Below are 20,710 nucleotides of genomic sequence, written 5' to 3' on the forward strand. Positions count from 1 at the left end.
CACTCTAGTCTGGCCCCTGCTTAAGAGAGCAGCACGTTCTGTAGTAGATTCCTGGACGTTTTTGCGACTACTTTCCTTCTTTTTGGAGATATAAGCTCTTGAGCATCACATCTCTTGTTTTTTTCTTTACTGCACATATCTGTGAATGTGCTCGATTGTCAGCACAAAAATGAGGTGCCTAATAAAGTCACATGAATATTTGAAGTTGAGAAGTCTCACAGGCGAGTGTTGAGGATTGACTATTGTTGTTGAGTTGTTTCAGTCATGTTGACTCTGCCAGGATAGTGAAGTGATTTGCCATTTCCTTCTTTAGCCCATTTTGCAGATGAGGAGATCAAGGCAAACAGGGTAAAGTGACTTGCCCAGAGTCACACAGCTTGGAAGTGTCATGAAGAATACCTGACCCCTGGTTCTGCGCTCTATCCATCGCACCACTTCAGTTACAGAATGAAGGCAGGAGCATTAATGGGGCTCAGGGAAGGTTTCTTTTTGTAGGTGGAAATTGAAGCTGAGATTTGTCAAGCTGGGGGACCTTAGGAGATGGAGATGGGGAGAAAGGAAGCTGATCAGAGCTGAAGAAGACAAGAACAGTGAGACTAAACCTGGAGAGTGCTGGAGCCAGTTTATACTGGCTTCTCTCTGGTTGTTAAATTTCCATAAAGCATAAGCATTCACCTGTTGGAAATTGCAAGTGTCGTAAATCAAGACTTGATTTCTTATTTTATTGCTTGTCTGGGTTTAAAAAAGTGATGGTAGTAAACATGCTGAGTGTGTGTAATGTGAAAATGTAAAACAGGTTTCTGTTTTCCCCCAGAAAAATGAGGGAATGCCCGTGCTAAATACTTGGTACTTAATCTTGTCTTGCCTTTATGGTATTTCCTGTATTCAATTTTAATGTCATTTCTCACCTGTTTGTGCCTCTCAATAACATTTTAATTTTCTGTAGGTCAGGGACAGTATCTTTAAGTATCCTTGTCTGGCCAGAGCATGTAGCATGAGGTTGAAAGAAATAATTCTTATTGGATTAAAATGTAAAATCCATCAACTGTAAAATATAATTTAGGTTCCTTCTATGTTCAGGACAATTCATTAGGCGCAGATACATGAAACCAATATGGAGGGGATCAGATTATGCCCTGCAGATGTCTGGCAGATGTGACACTTGAAGGAAGCGAGGGATTTGAAAAGTTTGAACTTCCATGCAAGGTACTGGAGAAGGGTAGTGAAATATCAAGTCTGTGGGCTGGCAGATGGCCAGTTTGGCTATAAAAGAGTGCACAAAGAAGACTAATAAGAAATAAATTTGGAAAGTTAACTGGTGCCAAATAGTGAAGGGGTTTAAATGCCTCACAGTTGATGCTTGATCCCAGGGCAGTAGTGATCTTGAGTGCAGGAGTGATGGTCAGACCAGTGCTTTAGGAATGTATTTGCATAGTGGGGAAACTCCTAGGGGGTTGATGGCTAGTGAGTCTGTCAGGAAAGCTTGGTCCCACGTATAGGGAATTTTTTATACTTGAGTACTTTTGTGATCTCACTGAAGAAGGGATTCTATCTTTTGCCCCATTATGCCTTTTGATCCTGGCTGTTCTTCCATGACTTAACAGAGGATCTTGCCAATGTGGTAGAAGTCTTCCACCCACCCCAAGTGTGTTCTCCTGGTGTAATTTGTAAGATCAGATTTTAATGTTTCTATTTTAATAACTTGCACCACAAGGTGATAGGAGAAAGCACTGTGGCCAGGGAGTCCGAAAAGGTGTGTTTGTCTCTCTGCACTCACTACGTCTATGGCCCTGAAAGTCCCTTGATCTCCCTGAGTTTCAAATTCTTCATTGATACACTGAAGAGGGCTGGGAACCCAGGGCTTCTGACTGCCCACGGGAGCGCTATAACCTTCATTTGAGAAGGCACTGAGCCTCTGGTGCTGTTTTCTTATGTCATTCTGCCAACACTTACTAAGTTTTTACTGTATGCTATGTATTATTTTAATCTGGGGAGACAGGAAAGCAGAGAAAGCTCCTCCTAGAGTGCATCTTCTGATATTTTGTTTATACACACACACACACACACACACACACACACACACACACACACACACCCCATACACAGAGGGACAGTTACCAGCAGCCACAGAGGGGAACCAGTGTAAAGAGCAGTGGCAGAGTGTGTGAGAAGACTGGATAGGGAGGAAGAGGTCTGGTTGGGAAGGCTTTGTAATGAGAACTTTGGGAGCCATTGGAAGTCTGTTGAGAAAGGAGGGTGTGTGTGTGTGTGTGTGTGTGTGTGTGTGTGTGTGTGTGTGTGTCTGTGTCGCTCAGAGATCTGGTTAGACTAGGGTTAGAGAGATAGATCTGGGATTTATCTATCTGTATGGAAATAGTTATTGAGTCCTTGGTTGCTGATAGGATCCCTAAGAGATAAAAGTAGGAGAATGGAAGAGGAGCCAAGATAAAGCCTTAGATTAGCCAGTGATCTGGGAGTGGTCAGCCTGTAGATATAAGGGATCATTCTCTAGGAGTGTAAGCTCAGCAATTTCAAATGCTCTTATTTTCTGTTGGTTACTTCCATTTGATCCTGTCTGTATCTGTTGGCATGTTTCCTTTCTCTCTTACATTGGTAGCTCCTCCAGGGCAGGAGCTGTTTCTTAAATGTTGACTGACTCATCAAAAAGAGTAAAGAGGAGGCCATGGACTTGAGCATCTAAGAGCTCATTGGTAACTTTGGAGAGAACAATTTTGGAGAGAGCAGTTTTCACTGAGTGATGAGATGACCTATAAATTTCCTTCCAGTTCTGTCTTTAGAATTAACGGGGGAAAAAAAAAAGTCTCTTGCAAGTCTGACATTCTATAACTGTGTGTCTAGATAACTCATTCCCTTATTCTGAAGCTGTAAATTTGGAAGCCTTTTGAAATTTTGAGCCTACAACTATCAAACAGTAGTACGTTGTTAGAAAAAAGATTCCATAAAATAAAAATTCAAGGGAAATGGTTACTTGTGACCTTTTTCAAAAGGATTGAAGACCCCAGATGTCAAATTTGAGCTAAGTCTTGCAGGGAGTCTGTGGGCAGAGTTAGAAAGGAGAGCATTCCAGGCCACAACTCTGGCACCATTAGAGTGAAAAACAACTTTTGCCCATCTCAAGAGGAGCATATGGAAGATGGGGCTCCACAGGGGCCATAGAGAAGCGTATTCAAAGGAACAGCTTGACTTGTGGATGAAAAAGAGCGACACTAAAGGCTCCTGGGAAAACTTGAACAAGGAGGGAATATGAAAAGATGGGAGGTGGGGGGGAGGAGATTAGGGAAGCTCCACAAAGAAATTTGGCTCCTGAGCTGAGCCTTTAAGAAGGAGACAAATTTTAATTAACCTCTTCACATCTACACAACACCAGCGCCATTTCGGCTCTTAATATTTAACTTTTACTTCAGTTTCATTTCCTAGTCTGATCTTCCATCCTTCCCTTTACTCAGGGAGCCAATCTTAGTAGTTGGGGGGAAGGAGGAATTAAAAAAAAAGAGGGGTGGGGAACCAGCTTTGCAAAACTAGCCAGCTCCCACACAGTCTGGTGATCTTTACATTGCCCTCCACAGGGAAGGGAGGCAAGTATTGTTTTCTCCTCTCTTCTGTGGGGTCAAGTCTGATCATAAACATCACAGAGCATTCGGTTTCTTGTGCTGCTGCTGCTTATTCTTTCTATTCACATTGTTTAATCATTGTCTTCATTGTTTTCTTGGTTCTGTTTTCTTTGCTGTGCATCATTTCATATCGGTTTTCCCATGTTTCCCTGAATCCTTTGAATGCATCATCACTTTAAGATATTCACTAGCATGTTGGCAATATTCGTTTACATTTGTGTACCATGGTTTATTGTGTGAGTGTATATTTGAGTATCTGCTTTGTTTCCAATTTGTGGATTCCATAAGTACTGTGATTAGATAATTGTGGTATCTCTAGGAACTTTCTGCCTTATACTTTATTATGGGGTCTCACAGAACCTTTGGATCAAAGGGTATAGGCATTATTTTTATCACTTTTTTGGTCTGATTCCAAAATGGTTTCAAAAACAGTAGGGCTAATTACAGCTCTACCAACAGTGTATTAGTGTCTTTTCTTTAAGCCAAGAAAAGGACTTAAATAGCCAGAAAGGGGGGGGAGGCATATTTCCATTGATTATATTTAGTTGCAAAAGAATTAATTCCCTAATTATGGGAATGTATGTTCTGTCAATTTGGGACTGCCTCTTAAGGTTTTACTATATCCTTTGTACAAGCTTACTTCATGTGACTTCATATATTTTACCATGTTCTTGTTGGCCCAGTGGATTGAACTCTGAAGGGAATCTCTGAAGGGAAATCATCCTCAAAGTAGGAAGCTGCTAAGTTCTTTTGTGCCTGAATTGGACTATACTTAATGCAAGAATTACTTTTATTTCGGTGATTCAGGCCAATTCAATAGATTTGTGATGAAGAGAGCCTTCTCTATCCAGAGAGAGCTGTGGGGACTGAATGTGGATCACAAATTGGTATTTTCACCTTTTTCGTTGTTTGATTGCTTTTTGTTTTCTTTTTTGTTTTTCTTCCTTTTTGATCTGATTTTTCTTGTGCAGCAGGATAATTGTGGAAATATGTATAGAAGAATTGCACATGTGTAACATATTACTTGCTGTCTATGGGAGGGGATAGGGGAAAGGAGGGAAAAAAATTGGAACACAAGATTTTGCAAGGGTGAATGTTGAAAACTATGCATATATTTTGAAAACAAAAAGCTAAAAATTCCTTGTATTTCACCTTTAAAGGCCTTTAGACTGAGCCTTTTAAATAAAAGGTTAGATAACCCTTAGTAAAATCAAACTATGTATAAATAAGTCCTTAAACTAAAAAGACCAAGTCTGTTAGCTGTGATCTTAAATAATCTGAGAAGTAAGGGTTCATCTATACATTAAAGAGAGAAAGAAAGGGTGATTGTACTTTCTATATTAGTCTCTATTGAGACAAATAACTTTAATGTTTTGTGTTTAACATTTTGTTGAGTTCTTGGAAAGCTGGATACCATAGACCTTCCTCCTTCTCTCTCTGGGCCTGTTTCTTTAGTTGAATGAAGGAGTTTTTTACTGTATCTCCAAACTCTCTCCTAATTTTAACATCTCTGAGCCTAGGGTTCCAGTTTCTGATGGTTATATTGGTGCTTAGCAATTTTTATTCTAGGACAACAAAATGTTCTCAATCACTAGCTGATATATTATTTTTATTGTCATTATCACCATCATTATATACATTATTATTATTGTTGTTGTTGAAGAGGTTTCATATGTACTAGGAATGATAGACATGAAATCGATTAGCGAGAGCAGTTGATTGAAAGAAATTTTGATGAAAATAGCATAATGGAGATTACTTCTGACATGGAGAAAGTTACAAAGGAGTGCTATGCATTATATGAATTAAAAGGTGTTAGCAAAAAAAGGGCAATGTTTTAAACAATTAACAAGGGAAAAGACAAGTTTTCCTAGTAGAACTTTGAATTAACCACAGGGAAGATGCCATTAAAAGGAATATATCAACTCCCAAAGGGGTTAACAAGGGAAGGGAATTGATTATACCATTAGCTGATGGACTAACCCTGAAAGGGATTCAGTACCCTAAAAGTGTTAGCTATAACAAGGAGAAAGACCATAAGGTAGGACATCAGGGTGGACATCTGTACCATGCAAGGATCTTTTATAGGGGCAATATAATCTGGAGACCCCCACCTGGAGGGAGATGGTAATAGTCCACTTTTGGAATAAAAAACCTACATTAGAACAAAAGGCTCACTTAAGGCTGACTGACCTCATCTGTGCCTTTCCTATTTGTCCCTGAGAGTAATCCCATCAGTGCTTCAGGCTTTCTCTGCTAACACCTACCTAGCTACCCAAGGCCTCATCTAGTGTAATCTTTATCATCATGATAAAGATGATGATCTTATGCTGGTATGTTTTAAACACTTAATGAGTGTTATCAGACTAATGTCTTAATTTGTGGTAAAAGCTGTATTGTTATAGGTATTTGAAATAGCTTAATTTTATTAAGATTTTTATATTTTACAAATGTGTGTTTTCTTTTGTAGGTTTCAATGTGAACTGTATTAGCAGAAAAAAGTTCTTTGAAAAATTATTGACAAAGAATCTACATTTGGTAAGTGCATTCTTTTTTCTGCTTTCCTCTATTGTGTTGACTAAAGAACTATATCAAAGCAGGAGAGAATAATTTTAAAATAATTTTTAAAAATTTAACCAGGGGAATATTCACTTTTCTATTTTAACAAATATACTTAGAAAGTTTATATTGATGTCTTCTTCTTTTTTTTTTTACTTTATAATCATTTTCCCCTAGAATCCTCTTTATATAAAATATATATTTATAGATAGAATAATATTCTATAAAACAAATAGTATTTTTAACAACCCCTCTCCAAAAGAAAAGGAAAGGGGGAAAAATTAGAATAATTGATCAGTATAATGAAAAGTCTGAAAACATATGTAGTGTGTTACACCTGTGACTCTTTTCACTCTTTAAAAAGATGGGTTGGGGGTATCTTCTCATATTTCTTCATTTGAGTACTATTTGAACTTTATACTTTTGTTGCTTTATTTTGCTAGCTTTAAATTTTTGTTCTAGACCTGTAGCCAGTGTGGAAAAAGCCCTCCATGAATACAGCCAGGTATCTAGATGATTGGACACTGAGTGATTATAGGTGATTACTAGTATCTGTATATGCAGCTGACTTCTCCTACCAGAGGAAGACTAGTAGAAAGGACTCTTGGTTTGAAGTCCCAAGACCTGGGGTCCTTCTCAGATGTTGACTGCTTGTGTGACCTTAGACTATTTCTTACTGTCCTGGGCCTCTGATTTTTTTATTTTTTCTTTGTCATGTAATTTCTAGAGTCCTTTGCAATTCTAGATCCATCCTGTGATACTGCCAACTCCAAGTCCATACTATTCCAGGCTTTTATTCACGTGTCTACAATGATTTTTTTTTTTAAGTGTGATTACTGATTCTCAAGGTTGTAATGAGGCCAGTCTATACCTGAGCAGGCATCCTGCCCAATGATTCTCCACCAGACCCCTGAGCCTTTGAGGAAGACCAGCAACCAGGGGTAATTCACTACCTCCTCACTTTTTCTTTCTGTCCCTGGTTAGTCACTTAGTATTTATTAAGTGACTACAGTGTGCCAGGAATTATGCTAAGACGCAAAGAAAGGCAGAAAACTCCCTAATGTCCTTCACTTTTTTTTCCCTTTTATATTATTATGTAAGTTTTGCAAGTTTCACTTTGCATCTGTTTGAGTTTCCTCAGTGATTCTAAATTCTCATATTTGGAAGAATATAATATTCTGTTAATATTCACCCAGTTTTGTGTTGATATGAATATTTTTGTCTCTATGGGACCTTTCCCTCTATAATCTTGTTAGGGCATATTTCTGATAGAAGTATTTCTGGATCAACAGGTTAGTAGCTTTTCTAGTTTTTTCAAGGGTCATCCTGGAATTCTTACATTAATTCTTCATCCTATCAACAGTCTATTAGTAGGCCTGTTTTCAGTCTGCCTTTCTTAATGTTGATCTTTTTAGTCTCTTGTCATTTTTGTCAGCATAATGAATATGATTTGTTTTAACTTTTTTCTTTTTCGATTTGGATCATTCTTTCATACAAATATTGATAGTTTGCATTTCTTCTTTTGAAAATTGCCTCTGCATCTCTGTTTACCACTTCACTATTGGTGAATGACTGATCTGTGGTTTTTTTTTTTTTTTTTTTTTTTTTTTTTTTTTGATAGTGGAGATCCTTTCTAATCTTTCTCCCAATGAGAACACACACACACACACACACACACACACACACACACACACACACACATTTATAAAGCATCTTAAACTTTAAAAAAAAAATTCATCTCTTCCAAGAATTCTAGCAGAACTTGTGCTTGGGCTATATTTTTCTTTGAAGTTGTGCTTGAAGAAATTTTGGAGTCAGTCTCTTCTTAGTGAATTTTGTGTTTAGTTCATTCCTGTCACCATAATAGGTTTTTATGGTGGGATTCTTTTTTTTTTTTTTTTTTTTTGACTTATTCTTTTAACTAATTTCTTGACTTCAGATGTCAGGTGTGGGCTGTGCGCACATCTGGAGGAAAGGAGAAAAAAAACTATTTTTTTCCCCCTTTGGGGGTACTGAATATTAGTCCAGATTTTCAGGACAACTCAGGTTGAGGCAGCTATAATCTTTTCAGAGTTCCCAAAGTAGTTCGATATAGGGCAAATTCTGATTGTTGTGTTTACCTAGCACTACCACTACTCATCTCCATTGCCCTTCTTCCCTTCTCCCAGGTCTAGTTCCTGCCTGACTTTGGGTCTGAACAATAAACAATGTGATTCAGAATTATGGAACTATAGCCTTCCCTTTGGTTCAGGATTTCTTCCCTAGTTATTCCCCTACTGACTTCAGAATAGGCTTGAAGCTAGAATTAAAACCCTACTCAGCACATGAAATCTGAACCACACAGATGCTGCTTGCTTCGGAATTTGCTTCTCTCTCTGTATACTGCCTATGATCTGTGGCTGATTCTTGGTATACCTTCCCTGGGCACAGATCCCATCTTCCTTCTGCCCTGGATATGTCCTAGAACTGGGGAGTGGGTGACAAAGCTGCCAGTTGGCAATTTTTTTCCTCCCTAGTATGGAAGGTCTTGTACCTCCTCTGTTTCTTGGGCACAGCTGTTTCTGGCCAGACTATATTCTCAGTATCCTCTACTGTCTCCCAATGTTAGTCAGCCTGGGCTGGCTTTTTCTTAGATTTCCACATCAGGATTTCGTTTGATGCATTTCCTGGGTCTGTTTTGGAGGAATTTTGGTGAGGAGCTCACTGCAATGCTTCCTGCATCTCTGCCATTGTACCCCCTATCTCTTATGGCTTGTCCTTTTAAAAAAAAATGTCTTTGCTCTGTATAATTAATGCCTGTTTTTTAGATGATAAATATTCTGTTCACCTTTTTTAGGTGTTAACTATTCTATTCACCCCTTTAAAAATACATACTATATGACAGAAAAGGAAAATAAATGTTGCAGAAGATATGGAAGAATTGGAACACTGATGTGTTGTTGGAGTTGTGAAGTGGTCTGGCCATTCTGGAGAGCAATTTGGAACTGTGTCCAAAGGGTTACAAAATTGTGCATTCCCTTTGATCCAGCAATACCACTACTTCGTCCATATCCCAAAGAGATCATAAAAAAAGGGAAAGGACCCATGTGGGCAAAAATGTTTGCAGCTCTTTTTGTAGTGGCAAAGAATTGGAAACTAGGGGAATGCCCATCAGTTGGGGAATGGCTGAACAAGTTGTGTTATTTTAATGGAATACTGTTGTGCTATAAGAAATGAGTAGGATGATTTCAGAAATACCTAAAAAAACTTACATGAACTGATGTGGAGTGAAGTGAGCAGAACCAAGAGAACATTGTAGACAATAACAGCAAGATTATGTGATAATCAACTATATTAGACTGAGCTCTTCTCAGCAATATGATGGTCCAAGACATTTCCAAAAGACTTGTGATAAAACATGCCATCCACATCCAGGGAGAGAACTATGGAGCCTGAATGCAAATTGAAGCATACTATTTTCGCTTTTTGTTTTTTCTTTCTTGTGTTCTGATTCCCTTTTGTTCTGAGTCTTTTTTTACAAGATAACTAATAAAATTTTTTGTGTATAACATCAGATTATTTGCTGTCTTTGGGAAGGAAGATGGTAAGGAGGGACAAAGAAAATTTGGAACTCAATCTTGTGAATGTTGAAAACTATCTTTACATGTAATTGGGGAAAATAAATAATAAATATAAAATATTTATTAATATATTATATATATTATATAGCATTATATATGTGTGTGTATATATATATATATACATATATATATATATAAAATATAAAAAATAAATAAAAAATAAAATACTATTAATTGGGGAAAAAATACATTCTGTAACATGGTTTCCTAACTTAGGATTTGAGAACTTGGGAACAAGTCCCAAATGGGAAAACAAATTAGTTATTTCTACTGACTGAAATTTGGTATTTCCTTCATTTACGGATATAGGCAACAAATATTCTGAGAAGGGCTTGCTAGGTTTTGCCAGTTTTGCCAGCTGTCAGGATGCAAGGATGGCAAAGAACCCTATTTCCATAACTTTGCTTTCATGAGTCATTATGCCTATCTCTCCTTGATGATTCCTTTCTCTTTTGTTTTTCTTAGTATTATTACTTTTATCCATTTCTATTTTGTCTCCATTCTCCTTGGTCTTTCCAAGATCATTGACAATGACCAAACAATCCCATCTTCTTTAAATAATGAAAGAGATTTTATATTTTCTTTTTTAATGTTCATTGATATCTTTTCTTTTAATGTTATCTTTATTTCTAAGAACATATCTCCCTATTTCCCCTTCCCAGAGAGCCATGCTTTAAAAGGAAGGTAAAAAATCAGGAAAAAGCAACCTATGTATTGGCCAGATCTGATAATATCTGCAGTATTCTACCTCCCACTTCTTTGAGAGGAACAGGAGGCCCATTCTGTCCTCTCTGCTTTGGGGCCAGATTTATACTTGCAGAGTATTTGGTTTCCTGTGCATGGTGTGCGCTACTTATGTTATCAATGTTCTTATTTTTATAGCTCCACTTCCTCAGGCCTTCCCATGCTTCTCTATTTCTTCAGAGGTATCACTCCTTAGAGTTGAACTTCTTGAACTTGACCTCATAACTGAATGTGAGGATTGAAAAATGATTTATTAGTAAAAAAAAAAACTCAGTAAATTGATTTGTATACCCATTTTGTATACCAACATATTTGGAGTCATGTAAAAATTTCTCAGGCAAAAAGGGATCATCAAAGGAAAAAGTTAAGAAGCCCTGCCTTAGAGGACATTAATAATCCATTGTACTCATGTCCTGCAGTGTGTTTAGTCATTTTTCAGTTAATGGGCAGCTACATTTTCTCCTTAGCAACTACAGAAAAATAGGGAGAGTATTTTGGTCCATGGATAGATTTCAAGAAGTCCATGAGCTTGGAGGAGGAAAAGTTCCATCTTTATTTTTAATGACCTCTAACTGAAAGTTAACTTTTCCTTTAATTGTGAATGTAGACAATGCATATTCTGAGAAGGGTCCATGGGACCAGAGGGTTTAGGACACACACAGAAATAAGAAGAACATGATGGTCTCTATCTTCACACCAAAACATAATAAGATTTGGTCAGATGTTTTGCTAAAGTAGCATTCTTTGAACCTATAGCTTAGCAAACCTATCTAAAAAGGAAACAAGGTGAGTATGGCACAGCCTGCTTTTGGTGGTTCCATGCAGGCTGGTTGCAGTCAGCAACCATCGTGTTGTCTAATATTTTATCTGTCTGTCAAACAGCAAGCATTTATTAAGTGCTTAATATGTGCCAGAAATTGCGCTAAACCCAGACTTGGGTTTCACTTTCTTCAGCTTTTGCTCCTACACACGGGCTGCCTGCTCCAAGTTTGTATTACACAGTATCACCTGGGCTCTCCCTGCTGGAAAGGAGTCATTTTCTACCTTCCTAATTGTCTCAGTGGCCCACTGACAACAGACAGCCTTCCAAATCTTGGTATCCCAACTCAAAACTCCCAGAGCTCCCCATCTTGGTTCTCCGATGAGAACTTGGCCTCTTATTTCCATGAACAAATGGAGGCCTTTGCCATGAACCTCTTCTGTCCGTCACCCCTTGTCTCACATGAAAAGGTGGCCCTTTTTCTTGCCAAGGCAATTCTTCTGCTGACACAAATGATATTTCCTAACTCGGCTCATTCTGGAGACTGCTGCCCTGTCATCTGTAATCTCATAAACCTCAGCTTCTCCCTGTCCATTGGCTACAAACATCCCCATGTCTCTCCTATTCTCAAAAAACATTTTCTTCGTCATCGATCTGTTTTCTCTCTCTACTTTTTTGTGATTAAACTCCATTCACATTTGGTGGCTTCACTTTCCTCTCATCCTCTTAACACTTTGTATTGTGGTTCCTAGTATTGTCATTTATGTGAAGCTGCTCTCCAGAGTTTGGGGCACACTGTCTCCTAGTTCCCACTTGCCTGGCTGCTCCTCTTTTGTTGGATTCCCAAGTCATGCTTGCTAATCATGGGTGTTCCAAGCTTCTGTCCTAGGCACTCTTATTCCTCCATCGGCTCCCGTGGATTTCCTCATCTCCATGCGGTTGCTTTTCAGATCTGATTGTTCCCCCTTAACCTCTCATTCCCATCTCTTTCTTGCATATACTTTCTTCTTTCCTCTGACACTGTCCCTATCTTGGTTCAGGCTGTCACATTTCAACTATTACAGTGATCTGCAGGTCAAGTCTTTTCCCCACTCCAGTCTATCCTCTACTTAGCTATTCCACAACTTTGCCAGTCTGATATATGTAGTAAAATCTCAGTCAAAGGTGTTTTAATTTTTATTCCTCTAATTATTAGTGATGGAGCATTTTAAAAATTTATCTATTTTTACCTTGCATTTCTTTATTTGAAAACTATACTCTTTGGCCATGTATATATTGAGGAATAGCATCGCCTTATAAATGTGAATTTGTTCCTTATATATCTTGGTATTGAGATCTTTGTTAGCGAAACTTGCTAGATTTCTCCCCATTTATTTCAATTCTTTTTATTTATTTATTTTTTACTTTACTTACATTAGTTTCTATAGAATTCTATAGAATATAAAATAATACTAAATCTACCCTGTACTATACATTTTTAAATTTATCAAACACTAGGTTGGTAGGGTTTTTTGCTAGCTAATGTTATGTAGCTAATAATATCCACTGATTTACCTTTTCTTTTCCTAGCCAGTCCCAAATTGTTTTGGAGGAAGAGTAATGGTGGTCCAAGTGATGGTTGTGGTGTGCACTATTGTTATTGCCATCTTGCAGTTGAGGAAAATGAATCGTAAAGAGATTGACTTGTCCAGGATCAAACAGTGAAGGGTTATCTGTGGTTGGATTTGAACTCTGATCTCCTTAATTCCAAGTCTAGCACTGTATCCATTACATCACCTAGCTGCCTCTGTGGAATTACTCAGTAGTTTAATTTGTAGTATTTCCAGGCCCCTTTCCTTCCTATATTTCTTCATTATTTTTGTTCCTTTGAGATTCCTGAACTTTTTATTCTTCTGTTTTTATTATGGTTTAATTCTATAATATAATCCTTTTATAATTTGAATACCATTGCATTAGATGCATAAATTAATTTAGGTAGTATTATTCTTTTTATTATATTGGCTTAGTTCACCCTTGTACAATTTAATGATTGCTAGTTATTTGGCTTATTTTTATTTCTGTAAAAGGTATTTTGTTTTTGTATTCTTATAGTTTCTCTGGTGTCTTGGAATATAGATCAACTATTTTATACGCTCTATAGTTATTTTAATTAGAATTTCTCTTTCTTTATTACTGCTGTTTTGTTGGTAATGTATATAAAGATTCTTGAATTCACATGCTTTTATTTTATATTTTGCAATTTTCATAATGCGGAATGTTGGAGGGGATGTGGGAAAACAGGGACACTGATACATTGTTGGTGGAATTGTGAACACATCTAGCCATTCTGGAGAGCAATTTGGAACTATGCTCAAAAAGTTATCAAACTGTGCATACCCTTAGATTCAGCATTGTTTCTACTGGGCTTATACCCCAAAGAGATACTAAAAAAGGGAAAGAGACCTGTATGTGCCAAAATGTTTGTGGCAGCCCTGTTTGTAGTGGCTAGAAGCTGGAAAATGAATGGATGGCTATCCATTGGAGAATGGTTGAGTAAATTGTGGTATATGAACGTTATGGAATATTATTGTTCTGTAAGAAATGACCAGCAAGACGAATACAGAGAGGATTGGCAAGACTTTACGTGAAATGATGCTAAGTGAAATGAGCAGAACCAGGAGATCATTATATACATCGGCAACGATACTGTATGAGGATGTATTTTTGATGGAAGTGGATCTCTTCGATAAAGAGAGCTAATTCAGTGTCAGTTGATCAAGGATGGACAGAAGCAGCTACACCCAAAGAAAGAACACTGGGAAATGAATATAAACTGCTTGCATTTTTGTTTTTCTTCCCAGGTTATTTATACCTTCTGAATCCAATTCTCCCTATGCAACAAGAGAAATGTTCGGTTCTGCACACATATATTGTATCTAGGATATACCATAACCTATTTAACATGTAAAGGACTGCTTGCCATCTGGGGGAGGGGTGGGAAGGAGGGAGGGGAAAAATTGGAACAGAAGCGAGTGCAAAGGATAATGCTGTAAAAAATTACCCTGGCATGGGTTCTGTCAATAAAAGGTTATTAAAAAAAAAAAAAAAAACATTTTGCAACTTTCCCCAAAGTTGTGTCAGTTAACTTTTAAAAATTGACTCTCTTGTGTGACCCTGGGCAAGTCACTTAACCCCAATTGCTGGGGGTGGGAGGGAGGAGACTCCTAGAATCCTAGGATTCTTTGAATAAGCTATCATATCCACAGAAATTGAGCAGTCCCTTTGTTTCTTCTTTGTCTATGCTTATTCCTTTATTTTCCTTGTCTTCTTGCAATAGCTGGCCTTTCTAGCTCTATATCAGATAGTAGTGGTGTTATTATAATAAACAACATCCTCCCCTTACCCCCCATCTTATTGGAGAGGACTCTGATTTAACACTTTTATGTAGAAGACTAGTTCTTAGGTTTAGATAGATACTACTTATATTAAGGAAAAATCCATTCGTTCCTTTTTTTACTTTTATAATTAGAAATAATGTATATTCTTAATAGCGCCATTCAGAATTAACCAAGAATTTGTTCATTTCATTTTCCATTTTGTTTATCTTTCTGTTAGATTTGTTCATCTCTGAGAGAGGAACACTAAAGCCATAATTATTGTGTTAATATCTTTGTGGGTTTTCTGTTTTCAAATGATTATACTCTCTTAACTGGTGAAAATAATTTACAAGAGATTAGCACCTTTTTTTTTTTTAAGGTGGAAAATGGGGATGATAGTACAATCTTATCTGCTTGTTTTGATAATATAGTTCAAATTTATGTAATACTATATTATCTGAAAAGTACTTTTTCTCATAGAATCCTGTGAGGTAGGTATTAACCCCCATTTTACATATGAAGAAATTAAAATCAGAAGAGCTAAAAGGCTTGCGTATGATTATACAAATAGTAAGTATTAGAATTGTAATACAAATCTAGTCCTCCCTTAGTCCACATAGTCTTCTTTTTACACAGCTGTGTGTGAAATGCGGGTTAGCACCCTGGATGCCTTAGGATCAGCCCAAGTCGGGATAAGCAAAAGTCCTTGGTCTTTATGGGGAGAAGTGAAGGGGATGGACGAGAATGCTACAAGCTCTCCACTACCTCCCTTTTCTTCATCCACTGCCAAAGTGACTCCACCCCCTAATCCCTAATCCCTACAGTTATCTGTTGTAAAAGATCTAGCCAGCACAGAATAGTGGGAAGGGCCATTTTCTAAGCATATGCTAATAGAGTATTGTCGAATAGGTAATTAGCCTTAAGTGCTCCATTGTCTGATTCTAGTATACCTACTCAATTTCAGCTCTTTACAGCTTGTTGCTTATCCAGTTAGATTCTTCCCTCAAACTAGTATGCCTAAATTGCTATATATTTTTATACATACATACATATGTTATCATTATTTAATGCAAGAAAAATAGATTGTACTTTTAAAAAGAATTTTGCACCAAAACCTTTTAAAATTAAGGGTAGAAAAGACCCCAGTTTCTGGGATAAGAATGCACTATCTGACAAAAATTGCTGGGAAAATTGGAAATTAGTATGGCAGAAACTAGGCATTGACCCACACATAACACTGTACACCAAGATGAGGTCAAAATGGGTTCATGACCTAGGCATAAAGAATGAGATTATAAATAAATTGGAAGAGCATAGGATAGTTTACCTCTCAGACCTGTGGAAGAGGGAGGAATTTATGACCAAAGAAGAACTAGAGATCACTATTGACCACAAAATAGAAAATTTTGATTATATCAAATTGAAAAGTTTTTGTACAAACAAAACAAATGCAGACAAGATTAGAAGGGAAACAATAAACTGGGAAAACATTTTTACAATCAAAGGTTCTGATAAAGGCCTCACTTCCAAAATATATAGAGAATTGACTCTAATTTATAAGAAATCAAACCATTCTCCAATTGATAAATGGTCAAAGGATATGAACAGACAATTCTCAGACGAAGAAATTGAAACTATTTATAGCCATATGAAAAGATGCTCCAAATCATTATTAATCAGAGAAATGCAAATTAAGACAACTCTGAGATACCAGTACACACCTGTCAGATTGGCTAGACTGACAGGGAAAGATAATGTGGAATGTCGGAGGGGATGTGGGAAAACAGGGACACTGATACATTGTTGGTGGAATTGTGAACACATCCAGCCATTTTGGAGAGCAATTTGGAACTAGGCTCAAAGAGTTATCAAACTGTGTATACCCTTTGATCCAGCAGTGTCTCCACTGGGCTTATACCCCAAAGAGATGCTAAAGAAGGGAAAGGGACCTGTATGTGCCAAAATGTTGGTGGCAGCCCTGTTTGTAGTGGCTAGAAGCTGGAAAATGAAGGGATGCCCATCATTTGGAGAATGGTTGAGTAAATTGTGGTATATGAATGTTATGGAATATTATTGTTCTGTAAGGAATGACCAGTGGGATGAATACAGAGAGGATTGGCGAGACTTAACATGAACTGATGCTGAGTGAAATGAGCAGAACCAGGAGATCATTATATACCTCAACAACGATACTGTTTGAGAATGTATTCTGATGGAAGTGGATCTCTTCGATAAAGAGAGCTTTAATTGATCAAAGATGGACAGAAGCAGCTACACCCAAAGAAAGAACACTGGGAAATGCATATAAACTGCTTGCATTTTTGTTTTTCTTCCCAGATTATTTATGCCTTCTGAATTCAATTCTCCCTTTGCAATAAGAAAACTGTAAGGTTCTGCACACATATATTGTATCTAGGATATACTGTAACCTATTCAACCTATGTAAAGGACTGCTTGCCATCTGGGGGAGGGGATGGAGGGAGGGAGGGGAAAAATTGGAACAGAAGTGAATGCAAGGGATAATGCTGTAAAAAATTACCCTGGCATGAGTTCTATGAATAAAAATTATTTTAAAAAATAAAATAAAATTGCACCAATTAAAAAAAAAATTAAGGGTAGAATATAAAGCCTCAGCCATTTATTCCTGACCTAAGTGGACACTTGATAAATGATTGCATAGTGACTGACCTAAAAACTCCTTATCTAGAAGAGTTTATCCCCAGATTATTCCTAGATAGCTGTTTGAAGGACATTATGAGCATAATTATTTGCTTGACTTTTCCTATAGGGCCTTTCTTTCATTAACTCATCTTGGAGATTCATCTAGTGTTGACATTAGATATTGACATCTCTCTACCACTAATAAGGAATTGCAGAGATCTTAAGCAGGAGAGATCATCAAACCTAGTTACCTCACCTAAAATCCTCTGTCCATTCAATCCTTGTAACAAGATTGTTAAGCCAGATGAATTAATCAAGTAGCTGAGTCTAAGAACATTAGTGATATTCTTTCCTACATCCTCCTAACCTCTTCGTAAACGAAGGAAATATTTCATCATCTTTTGGATTATGACCAGATTATTAGTCATTCCCATTAATCCAATATTGGGCACTTTTCAGTTTTTTTTTTTTCTTACATACTACTACTATAGTCATTGTGTTCTGCTTGCTTAATTTTCATATAAGTCTTCCCTTGATTCTAAGTCTCCACCCCCCCACCTCTCCCTTTCCTTCTTCCTCTCTACTTCCACCTCCTCCCTCCTCTTTTGCTTCTCCTATACTTTTTTCTTTTTACAGTGCATCTAAGTCAGTATTCAGCCCAGTGTAATGAATAAATTGTTAGATTGTGAATTAGGGAATCTAGGTTCACATCACATTTCTAACAGTTGTTAGTTAGAACTTCCTCTTGGCCTTTAGTTCCTCATTTGTAAAATGAAAAGATTGAATTTACCACATGACTCTAAGGTCTCATTCACTTTAGTCTATGATCCCATGATCCTGTAGTGCTGTTCTGGTAAGTTCCTATACCACCGCCTGTCTAGCCAAACCTTAGTCAATAAGCATTCATTTTGTTTACAGCTTTTACTATTATAGGAAAGTATTTCTAGAAATACTATGGTATATATGAAACCTTTTTATGCTTTTTACTTTCTTGGGATATATTTCTTGTACTGGGATTCCTGGACCAAAGATTATGAATAAATAAATAGCTACTTCATTTCATTTGAAATTGTTAGAATAAGAAAAGATGAGGGGCTTATTGGTTCAGTGTATAATGGTCTCAATATTAATTGTCTACAAGATATACCATAGAGACACAGATTTTTTTTTTTCTCTTTTATTAAAGCTTTTTATTTTCAAAACATATGCATGGGTAGATTTTCAACATTGACCATTGCAAAACCTTGTGTTCTAAATTCCACCACCCCCTTCTACCTCCTCCCCTAGATGGCACATAATCGAATATATGTATACATATTTATATAATTATCTTGTTGCACCAAAAAAATCAGAGCAAAAAGGAGAAAAATGAGAGAGAAAACAAAATGCAAGCAAACAACAACAATAAAAAGAGTAAAAACGCTATGTTATCCACACTCGGTTCCCACAGTCCTCTCTCTGGATGTAGATAGCCCTCTTCATTACAAGATCTGGCTTCAATAAAGATGATTTCTTTTAAAACTTTTAAAAATAATTTTTAAAATTCGGAACTTATGTAAAAAATTACCCTGGCATGGATTCTGTCAATACAAAGTTATTAAATAAAATAAAATTTAAAAAAAATTCGGAACTTATTCCCACCCCTTATTAAATACTTTTAAGAAATTACTCTTTTAGTAAATGAGCATAATCAAGCAAAATAAATTCACACAGAGGAAATGTCCAAAATTATCTTTTTTTTTTTTTCCTTGCACCATGAGCCCATCCCCTTTCAGGAGGTGGATAATATGCTTCTCCTTTGGAAACACATCTTGACCCAACTTCTTTAGTTTTCCTTTAAAAAAAATTATTTAGGTAGATATTTCCCACTTACATGAAGAAATATTTTAAACTTATTTAAAATTTTGAATTCTAAATTCTTATTTTCCTTTTCTCCCTTCCCTCATTCCTTGAAGGTAAGCAATATGATATTGATTTTATATGTAAAATCATGCAAAACATTTCCATATTAGTCATGTTGCAAAACAGAACACACACATTCTCTCTCTCTCTCTCTCTCTCTCTCTCTCTCTCAAATTAATGAAAGTATTTGATCTTCTCAGACTCCATTAATTCTCTTTGGAGGTGGATAGCATTTTTTATCCATAACTCTTTTGAAATTGTTTTGGATCATTGTATTGATCAGAATAATTGTTTTTCATAGTTAATCCTTGTACAGTATTGCTGTTATTGTGTACAATATTCTCTTGCTTCTCATTTCATTTTGCATCAATTCATATAAGTTTTCACATGTTTTTCTGAGACCACTTTTCTCTTCCTTTCTTATAGTCAGTACAACAGCTTGTACAGCCATTCTCTCATTGATGGACATCCTCTCACTTTTCCAGTTGTTTGTCATAACTATTTTTGTGTTTTTACTTTTTTTTTTTTAATCTCTTTGGGACACAGACCTAGTAGTGTTGTTGCTGGGCCAAAAGTTTTATTGTCTTTTTGGTCTAGTTCTAAATTGCTTTCCAGCATTTCCAGAGTTTCCAGAACTCCATCAAATGTCAAAAATGACCTCAGATACTTAACACTTATTAGTTGTGTGAGTGGGGACAAGTCACTTAACCCCAAATGTCTCAAAAAAGAAAGAAAATCATGTTTTCAATGAATCCAGTGATTTTTATATTGTCTCTTCTTGACTTCGTTTCCAGGTCAGATATTTTCCCCTTAACTCTTCTTCTTTTTCCCTTTTTTTTTTTTTTCTCTTCCCCTTTCTCTTCCCCTGATTTTTCTTCTAATATGGAATCACATTGTTCACTGTTTGGTTTCAGGTTACTCATTGTTTGGGTAAGACTTAATCACTTTCTCTTCTAAACTACTTAATCTTTTTCTAATTCTTTTTTCCAGAGCTTTTCTCTTCTTGTTTTTATTTCTTGCTTCATTTCTTTGAACTTATTGTAACTTGTACAAAGTTCATTTTTTTCCCTTGGTACCGTGTCTACAGTTAGAGAGTTAACTCTCTCAAGGCTGGGTTTTGTCATGATGATGATTCATATAATAGCTAGAGCTGGGACTTGGTGCCAGGGCTAGGTTCTGCTTGATCTTCCCTGGGGTTCCCTGGGTTCCTGTGCTCTCCCAACTCCACCAACCTCCTAGGGTGAGAGTTCCCCTACTTGTTTGAGATTCAGGCTCTTTAGGCTGTCTCAGGACAGAATGCTGGGGTTCATCTGGAGCCTGGGCTCCTGCCCTGCTTTCCCTAGTTCTAAAGCACCTGCTTTGGATGTTTGGCTTCCAAGGGCTTTTTGGGAGGCCTGATGCTTTTGTTGTTTCTCACACACCATGCAGGCTTGTAAGGGGTCATTGGTCCCTTTTGTCCCTCTACATGGCTGTTAA

At 36.9% G+C, this 20,710-nt stretch overlaps 1 protein-coding gene across 6 annotated transcripts in view; it reads left to right on the top strand.

The window, feature by feature from the left end:
- MTMR3 (myotubularin related protein 3) overlaps nt 1–20,710 on the top strand; it is a 169,667-nt gene that overhangs the window by 80,741 nt on the left and 68,216 nt on the right. For all 6 annotated transcript variants that reach the window (XM_051973086.1, XM_051973088.1, XM_051973090.1 and 3 more), the window contains exon 2: nt 6,103–6,170. The gene's annotated coding sequence lies outside the window, so the exon portion shown is untranslated. The remainder of the gene's footprint in view (nt 1–6,102; nt 6,171–20,710) is intronic.

The sequence above is a fragment of the Antechinus flavipes genome, chromosome 1 (assembly GCF_016432865.1).
Source record: "Antechinus flavipes isolate AdamAnt ecotype Samford, QLD, Australia chromosome 1, AdamAnt_v2, whole genome shotgun sequence".
Taxonomy (NCBI): Eukaryota; Metazoa; Chordata; class Mammalia; order Dasyuromorphia; family Dasyuridae; genus Antechinus; species Antechinus flavipes.